Source organism: Arachis hypogaea, chromosome 15 (assembly GCF_003086295.3).
Source record: "Arachis hypogaea cultivar Tifrunner chromosome 15, arahy.Tifrunner.gnm2.J5K5, whole genome shotgun sequence".
NCBI classification, from domain to species: domain Eukaryota; kingdom Viridiplantae; phylum Streptophyta; class Magnoliopsida; order Fabales; family Fabaceae; genus Arachis; species Arachis hypogaea.
The window spans coordinates 42,307,723-42,315,187 of record NC_092050.1 but is presented as its reverse complement, the minus strand read 5'-3'; the positions used below and the strand labels follow the sequence as shown (position 1 = coordinate 42,315,187).

General features: G+C 40.0%; 2 non-coding genes across 2 annotated transcripts; one reads left to right on the top strand and one right to left on the bottom strand.

The window, feature by feature from the left end:
• Window positions 1–236: 236 nt before the first annotated feature.
• On the bottom strand, window positions 237–344 carry LOC112753111 (small nucleolar RNA R71). Its single transcript, XR_003177510.1, has one exon. It is a non-coding gene; the product is annotated as a small nucleolar RNA R71 (small nucleolar RNA).
• A 6,212-nt stretch (window positions 345–6,556) lies between these two features.
• Window positions 6,557–6,664, top strand: LOC112753885 (small nucleolar RNA R71). Its single transcript, XR_003178247.1, has one exon. It is a non-coding gene; the product is annotated as a small nucleolar RNA R71 (small nucleolar RNA).
• The last annotated feature ends 801 nt before the right edge of the window (window positions 6,665–7,465 follow it).

Below are 7,465 nucleotides of genomic sequence, written 5' to 3'. Positions count from 1 at the left end.
TTCATGGACTTTCAATGGAAGATTCGCATCAGTTTTTAGCTGAATTCTTGCAAATCTGTGACACTGTCAAGACCAATGGAGTTGATCCCGAGGTCTACAGGCTTATGCTTTTCCCTTTTGCTGTAAGAGACAGAGCTAGAACATGGTTGAATTCACAACCTAAGGAAAGCCTAAACTCTTGGGATAAGCTGGTTAGTGCTTTCTTGGCCAAATTCTTTTCACCTCAAAAGATGAGCAAGCTTAGAGTGGAAATCCAAACCTTCAGACAGAAGGATGGTGAGTCCCTCTATGATGCTTGGGAAAGATATAAGCAACTGATCAAAAGGTGTCCTACTAACATGCTTCCAGAATGGAGCATCATATGTATATTCTATGATGGTCTATCTGAGTTGTCAAAAATGTCATTGGACCATTCTGCAGGAGGATCTCTTCATCTGAAAACCCCTGCACAAGCTCAGGAACTCATTGAAATAGTTGCAAATAACCAGTTCATGTACACCTCTAAGAGGAATCCTGTGAACAATGGCACGCCTCAGAAGAAGGGAGTTCTTGAAATTGACACTCTGAATGCCATATTGGCTTAGAACAAAATATTGACTCAGCAAGTCAATATGATTTCTCAGAGTCTGAATGGATTGCAAGCTGCATCCAACAGTACTAAAGAAGCATCTTCTGAAGAAGAAGCTTATGATCTTGAGAACCCTACAATGGCAGAGGTGAATTACATGGGAGAACCCTATGGAAACACCTATAATCCTTCATGGAGAAATCATCCAAATTTCTCATGGAAGGACCAGCAGAAGCTTCAACAAGGCTTCAATAATAATGGTGGAAGAAATAGGTTTAACAATAGCAAGCCTTTTCCATCATCTTCTCAGCAACAGACAGAGAATTCTGAACAGAGCCATTCTGGCCTGGCAACCATAGTCTCTGATCTATCCAAGACCACACTAAGTTTCATGAATGAAACAAGGTCCTTGGTGCACGAAATTGTGATCTCAAGCAACGGCGCCAGAAACTCTGTACGCACGTCTTAATAAATCGTTTTTCATTCACAACTTCGATACAACTAACCAGCAAGTGCACTGGGTCTTCTAAGTAATAAACCTTACATGAGTAAGGGTCGATCCCACGGAGATTGTTGGTATGAAGCAAGCTATGGTCACCTTGTAAATCTCAGTCAGGCAAATATCAAATAGTTATGGAGTTTTCGAATATTAATAATAAATAGAAAATAGGGATAGAAATACTTATGTAATTCATTGGTTAGAATTTCAGATAAGCGTATAGAGATGCATTCGTTCCTCTGAACCTCTGCTTTCCTGCTGTCTTCATCCACTCAATCTTACTCCTTTCCATGGCTGGCTTTATGTAAGGACATCACCGTTGTCAATGGCTACTTTTTATCCTCTCTGGAAAATGGTCCGATGCGCTGTAACTGCATGGCTAATCGTCTGGAGGCATCACCCTTGTCAATGGCTGCATCCCATCCTCTTGTGAAAATGGTCCAAATGCTCTGTCACAGCACGGCTAATCATCTGAGGTTCTCGATCATACTGGAATAGGATTCACCCTCCTTTTGCGTCTGTCACTACGCCCAGCACTCGCGAGTTTGAAGTTCGTCACAGTCATTCAATCCCAGAGTCCTACTCAGAATACCACAGACAAGGTTTAGACTTTTCGGACTCTCATGAATGCTGCCATCAATCTAGCTTATACCACGAAGATTCTGATTAAGAGATCCAAGAGATACTCATTCAATCTAAGGTAGAACGGAAGTGGTTGTCAGGCACGCGTTCATAGGAAATGATGATGATTGTCACATTCATCACATTCAGGTTGAAGTGCGAATGAATATCTTAGAAGCGGAATAAGTTAAATTGAATAGAAAAACAGTAGTACTTTGCATTAATCTTTGAGGAACAGCAGAGCTCCACACCTTAATCTATGGAGTGCAGAAACTCTACCGTATGAAAATACATAAGTGATAATGGTTCAGGCATGGCCGAATGAGCCCCCATGAAAGTCTAAGATAGCATAAAACTGATCAAAAGATGTTTAATACAATAGTAAAAAGTCCTATTTATACTAAACAAGTTACTAGGGTTTACAGAAGTAAGTAATTGATGCATAAATCCACTTCCGGGGCCCACTTGGTGTGTGCTTGGGCTGAGCTTGAATGTTATACGTGTAGAGGTCAATCTTGGAGTTGAACGCCAGTTTGTAACGTATTTCTGGCGTTCAACTCTGGCTTGTGACGTGTTTCTGGCGTTTAACTCCAGACAGCAGCGTAGAACTGGCGTTCAACGCCCTTTTACGTCATCTAAACTCGGCCAAAGTATGGACTATTATATATTGCTGGAAAGCCCTGGATGTCTACTTTCCAACGCAACTAGAAGCGCGCCATTTTGAGTTCTGTAGCTCCAGAAAATCCACGTTGAGTGCAGGGAGGTCAGAATCCAACAGCATCAACAGTCCTTCTTCAACCTCTGAATCTGATTTTTTGCTCAAGTCCCTCAATTTCAGCCAGAAAATACCTGAAATCATAGAAAAATACACAAACTCATAGTAAAGTCCAGAAATGTGAATTTAACATAAAAACTAATGAAAACATCCCTAAAAGTAACTAGATCCTACTAAAAATATACTAAAAACAATGCCAAAAAGCGTATAAATTATCCGCTCATCACAACACCAAACTTAAATTGTTGCTTGTCCCCAAGCAACCAAAAATCAAATAGGATAAAAAGAAGAGAATATACTATAAATTCCAAACTATCAATGAAACATAGCTCCAATTAAATGAGCGGGACTTGTAGCTTTTTGCCTCTTGAATAGTTTTGGCATCTCACTTTATCCATTGAAGTTCAGAATGATTGGCATCTATAGGAACTCAGAGTTCAGATAGTGGTATTGATTCTCCTAGTTCAGTATGATGATTCTTGAACACAGCTATTTTATGAGTCTTGGCCGTGGCCCTAAGCACTTTGTTTTCCAGTATTACCACCGGATACATAAATGCCACAGACACATAATTGGGTGAACCTTTTCAGATTGTGACTCAGATTTGCTAAAGTCCCCAATTAGAGGTGTCCAGGGTTCTTAAGCACACTCTTCTTTTTCTTTGGACCTTGACTTTAACCGCTCAGTCTCAAGTTTTCACTTGACACCTTCACGCCACAAGCACATGGTTAGGGACAGCTTGGTTTAGCCGCTTAGGCCAGGATTTTATTCCTTTAGGCCCTCCTATCCACTGATGCTCAAAGCCTTGGGATCCTTTTTATTTACCCTTGCCTTTTGGTTTTAAGGGTTATTGGCTTTTTGCTCTTGCCTCTTGGTTTTAAGAGCTTTTGGCTTTTTCTGCTTGCTTTTTCTTTTTTTTTCTAAATTTTTTTTTCGCTATTTTTTTTTCTTTTTTTTTTCTGCAAGCTTTGTTCTTTGCTGCTTTTTCTTGCTTCAAGAATCATTTTTATGATTTTTCAGATTATCAAATAACATGTCTCCTTGTCATCATTCTTTCAAGAGCCAACATATTTAACATTCTTAAACAACAACTTCAAAAGACATATGCACTGTTCAAGCATTCATTCAGAAAACAAAAAGTATTGTCTCCACATCAAAATAATTAAACTAAGTTCAAGGATAAATTCGAAACTCATGTACTTCTTGTTCTTTTGAATTAAAAACATCTTTCATTTAAGAGAGGTGATGGATTCATATTCACTACTTTAAGGCATAGACACTTAGACACTAATGATCATGTAATAAACACACAAACATAGATAAACATTTAACATAAGAAAATGAAAAACAGAAAGTTTAAGAACAAGGAATGAGTCCACCTTAGTGATGGTGGCGTTTTCTTCTTGAGGAACCAATGATGTCCTTGAGCTCTTCTATGTCTCTTCATTGTCTTTGTTGCTCCTCCCTCATTGCTCTTTGATCTTTTCTAATTTCATGGAGGGTGATGGAGTGCTCTTGATGTTCCACCCTTAGTTGCTCCCAATAATTGTGTGGAGGAAAATGTATCCCCTGAGGTATCTCAGGGATCTCTTGATTTGCAGTCAAATATTCTACCACTGAGCTATAGACCCTTGATGGAAGCTTTTGTCTTCCCTTTCCTCTTTCTAGAGGTTTCTCTGGCCGTAGGTGCCATCAATGGTTATGGAAAAATAAAAGAACTACGCTTTTACCACACCAAACTTAGAATGTTGCTTGCCCTCGAGCAAAAGAAGAAAGAATAGAAGAAGAAGAAGATGTGGAAGAATCTAGGATTATGAGGAGGGAAGGTGGGGATCCTGCGGAGTCCACAGATCCTGAGATGATCCTGTGAGGTCCACAGATCTTGAGGTGTCAAGGATTTACATCCCTGCACCAATTAGGCATGTAAAATGCCTTTGCATGCAATTCTGGCGTTTAAACGCCGAACTGATGCTTGTTTTGGGCGTTCAACGCCCAGATGCAGCATGTTTCTAGCGTTGAACGCCAATTCTATGCTTGTTTCTGGCGTTCAGTGCCAGCTTTCCTCAGTGTGCATTTCTGGCGTCTGAACGCCAGGATGCTGCTTGTTTTGGGCGTTCAATGCCAGATCTATGCTCTGTGCTGGCGTTGAACGCCAGCCAGATGCTCCTTACTGGCGTTTAAACGCCAGTAAGTCTTTTCTCCAGGGTGTGATTTTTCTTCTGCTATTTTTGATTCTGTTTTTGATTTTTCTATTTATTTTGTGACTCCACCTGATCATGAAGCTAACAAAACATGAAAGAACAACAAAAATAAAAATAAAATTAGATAAATAAAAATTGGGTTGCCTCCCAACAAGCGCTTCTTTAATGTTAATAGCTTGACAGTGGGCTCTCATGGAGCCTTACAGATGTTCAGAGCATTGTTGAGACTCCCCAACACCAAACTTAGAGTTTGGATATGGGAGTTCAACACCAAACTTAGAGTTTGGTTGTGGTCTCCCAACACCAAACTTAGAGTTTGACTGTGGGGGCTCTGGTTGATTATGTTTTGAGAGAAGCTTACTGTGCCTCTTTTCCATGTTTACAGAAGGATGTCCTTGAGTTTTAAACTCAAGGGAGTCCTCATTCAATTGAAGGACTAGTTCACCTATGTTAACATCAATCACAGCTCTTGCTGTGGCTAAGAAGGGTCTTCCAGGGATGATGGATTCATCCTCATCCTTTCCAGTATCTAGGATTATGAAATTAGCAGGAATGTAAAGGCCTTCAACCTTTACTAATATGTCCTCTACTTGTCCATAAGCCTATTTTCTGGAATTGTCTGCCATCTCTAATGAGATTTTAGCAGCTTGTACCTCAAAGATTCCCAATTTCTCCATTACAGAGAGTGGCATGAGGTTTATTCCTGACCCCAGGTCACATAGAGCCTTCTCAAAGGTTATGGTGCCTATGGTACAAGGTATTAGGAATTTTCCAGGATCCTGTTTCTTCTGAGGCAATCTCAGTTGATCCAGATCACTTAGTTCATTGGTGAACAAGGGAGGTTCATCTTCCCAAGTCTCAATATCAAGTAATTTGGCATTCAGCTTCATGATTGCACCAAGGTACTTGGTAACTTGCTCTTCAGTAACATCCTCATTCTCTTCAGAAGATGAATACTCGTCAGAGCTCATAAAGGGCATAAGGAGGTTCAATGGAATCTCTATGGTCTCTAGATGAGTCTTAGATTCCTTTGGTTCCTCAAAGGGAAACTTCTCATTGATCACTGGACGTCCCAGGAGGTCTTCCTCACTGGGATTTACGTCCTCCCCTTCCTCTCCAGGTTCGACCGTGTTGACTATGTCAATGGCCTTGCACTCTCCTTTTGGATTTTCTTCTGTATTGCTTGGGAGAGTACTAGGAGGGATTTCAATGATCCTTTTACTCAGCTGGCCCACTTGTGCCTCCAAATTTCTAATGGAGGACCTTGTTTCATTCATGAAACTTACAGTGGCCTTAGATAGATCAGAGACTAAGTTTGCTAAATTAGAGGTATTTTGTTCAGAGTTCTCTGTCTGTTGCTGAGTGGATGATGGAAAAGGTTTACTATTGTTAAACCTATTTCTTCCACCATTATTAAAGCCTTGTTGAGGCTTTTGTTGATCTTTCCATGAGAGATTTGGGTGATTTCTCCATGAGGGGTTATAGGTGTTTCCATAAGGTTCACCCATGTAATTCACCTCTGCTATTGCAGGGTTTTCAGGATCATAAGCTTCTTCTTCAGAAGATGCCTCTTGAGTACTGTTGGATGCAGCTTGCATTCCATTCAGACTCTGAGAAATCATATTGACTTGCTGAGTCAATATTTTATTCTGAGCCAATATGGCATTCAGAGTATCAATTTCAAGAACTCTCTTCTTCATAGGCGTCCCATTACTCACAGGATTCCTCTCAGAAGTGTACATGAACTGGTTATTAGCAACCATGTTAATAAGTTCTTGAGCTTCTGCAGGCGTTTTCTTTAGGTGAATGGATCCACCTGCAGAAGTATCCAATGACATTTTAGCCAATTCAGATAGACCATCATAGAATATATCCAGGATGGTCCATTCTGAAAGCATGTCAGAAGGACACTTTTTGGTCAGTTCTTTGTATCTCTCCCAAGCTTCATAGAGGGATTCACCTTCTTTCTGTCTGAAGGTCTGAACATCCACTCTAAGCTTACTCAGCTTTTGAGGAGGAAAGAACTTGGCTAAGAAAGCCTTGACCAGCTTATCCCAAGAGTTCAGGCTATCCTTAGGTTGAGAGTCCAACCATACTCTAGCTCTGTCTCTTACAGCAAAAGGGAAAAGCATGAGCCTGTAGACTTCAGGATCTACTCCATTAGTCTTAACAGTATCACATATCTGCAAGAATTCAGTTAAGAACTGAAAAGGATCTTCAGATGGAAGTCCATGAAACTTGCAGTTCTGCTGCATCAGAGAAACTAATTGAGGTTTAAGCTCAAAATTGTTTGCTCTAATGGCAGGAATAGAGATGCTTCTTCCATGTAAATTGGAATTAGGTGCAGTAAAGTCACCAAGCATCCTCCTTGCATTATTATTATTTTCGGCTACCATCTCCTCTTCTTGTTCAAAAATTTCTGAAAGGTGCTTGCTGGATTGTTGTAATTTAGCTTCTCTTAGTTTCCTCTTCAGAGTCCTTTCAGGTTCTGGATCTGCTTTAACAAGAATGTTCTTGTCCTTGCTCCTGCTCATATGAAAAAGAGGGACAGAAAAATAATAATAATAGGGGTCCTTTTTACCACAGTATAAGGGTCCCTGTGTGAGTAGAAGAAAAGAAGAAGAAAAAATTCGAACACAGATGGAAGTGGGGGTTCGAATTTGGGTGAGATGAAGTGTTAGTAGATGAATAAATAAATAGAAGGAGATAAGAGAGAGAGAGAATTTTCGAAAATAATTTTTGAAAAAGAGTTAGTGATTTTTGAAAATAGTTTTTGAAAAAGGTTAGTAATTTTCGAAAAA